This window comes from Cupressus sempervirens, chromosome 4, assembly GCF_028749045.1.
Source record: "Cupressus sempervirens isolate cs-2001-9-10 chromosome 4, ASM2874904v1, whole genome shotgun sequence".
Lineage (NCBI taxonomy): Eukaryota > Viridiplantae > Streptophyta > Pinopsida > Cupressales > Cupressaceae > Cupressus > Cupressus sempervirens.
Window position 1 is genome coordinate 758,658,548 of NC_143121.1, and position 2,086 is coordinate 758,660,633.

A 2,086-nucleotide genomic window follows, 5' to 3' on the forward strand; every position below is an offset into this window, starting at 1 on the left:
TCAACTGCTCCCGTGATCAAGACTTTGGAAATCAAAGAGGAAGAGGTAGAGGACATGGACAAGGAAGAGGAGGCTTCCGTGGTACCTGTTTCCATTGCAATGAAGAAGGTCATCGTGCCTTTGAATGCCCTCAATGACAAGGAAGGACAGATAGGAGAGCTGAGGGCCAAGCTAGGGTTGCTCATGTGGATGAGGATGCACAATCATCACATTCAGAGATTGCAGAAAGAGGAGAGGCCTTGGTAAATGAAAGAGTCCTCTTAAGTGGTGAGAATGAACCAGGACAACAGAGGAGTTTGTTTCGTACCAGATGCAAGTGTGAGGATAAATGTTGTGATGTGATCATTGATGGTGGTAGCACTGATAACCTGGTATCAGAAGAGATGGTCTCTAAGCTGAAGCTCAAGAGGGAGAAACATCCCCAACCCTATCAGATTTCTTGGGTAAAAGATGATCATAAGGTCCTGGTAAGTGAACAATGTTTAGTAAAATTCAAAATTGGGAGTTACCATGATGAAGTTCTCTGTGATGTTATTTCGATGGATGTTTGCCATCTATTGTTGGGTAGACCATGGCAGTTTGATAGACATGCAATACATGATGGACATGCAAACACATACTCTCTGACAAAGGATGGAGTTCGCCACAAATTGAAGCCCATGAAAAAGGAAGGTGAAAAGGTATGTAGCAGTGCTAGGATTTGTCTTGTTGAAGGAAGGAAGTTTTTAGATGGCATGAAACATCAGCGTATGTGCTATGCTTTGATTCCTAGGAAAGATAAAGAAGGTAGTAGTGAAATACCATTTGAAGTTTCAGATTTACTAGGAGAATTTGGAGATATTATCTCTGATAATGTTCCAGATGGATTGCCACCAGTAAGGCAAATCAGTCATCAAATAGATTTGATTCCAGGAGCTAGTTTGCCTAACAAGGCTGCGCATAGGATGACTCCTATTGAAACAGAGGAGCTAAATAGACAGGTTCAGGAGCTGTTGAGGAAGGGCTTGATTCGAGAGAGCCTAAGTCCATGTGCAGTACCTGCAGTACTTGCACCAAAGAAGGATGGAGAGTGGAGGATGTGTACAGATTCTCGAGCTATAAATAGGATAACCATCAAGTACCGATTTCCTTTACCAAGGATGGGTGATCTTATGGACTGCTTGAGTGGAGCTCAGTACTTCACAAAGATAGATCTGAAGAGTGGCTATCATCAGATACGGATTCGAGAAGGAGATGAGTGGAAAACAGCCTTCAAGACCAAGGAGGGTCTTTATGAGTGGTTAGTCATGCCCTTTGGATTGACGAACGCCCCAAGCACCTTCATGCAGCTCATGAATGAGGTACTTAAGAAGTTCTTGGGAAAATTTGTTATTGTCTATTTGGATGATATTTTAATTTTCAGCAAGACTTTGGAAGAACATTTACTGCATATTCGTAGTGTCCTTGAAAGGCTAAGGGAGGAGAAACTGTTAATTAATCTAAAGAAGTGTGTCTTTGCAAAAAGGGAGTTAGTCTATTTGGGATTTGTTATATCACCTGAAGGTCTCAAAATGGATCCAAAGAAGGTAAAAGCCATCTTGGAATGGCCTACTCCAAGGTCTGCTACTGAGGTAAGATCATTTCATGGTCTGGTTAGTTTTTACAGGAAGTTTATTAAGAATTTCAGTGGCATATGTGCACCTCTAACTGATACAATAAGAGGGGATAGAAAAGAGTTCAAATGGACTGCAGCAGCTGCGAGAAGTTTTGAATTGTTGAAGAAGAAGGTGACTGAACAGCCTGTATTGGCACTTCCAGATTTTACAAAAGTATTCCAGGTGGATTGTGATGCTAGTGGTAGCACTATTGGGGCTGTATTAAGCCAAGAAGGTAAGCCTATTGCATATTTTAGTGAAAAATTGAATGATGTAAAGAAGAAGTATTCTGTTTATGATCGAGAGTTCTATGCAATAGTTCAGGCCTTAAAGAAATGGAGGCATTATTTATTGCCAAAGGAATTTGTTGTGTATACTGATCATCAGGCATTACAGTACCTAAATAGCCAAGGTAAATTGAATTAGAGGCATATGAAGTGGGTAGAATTCTT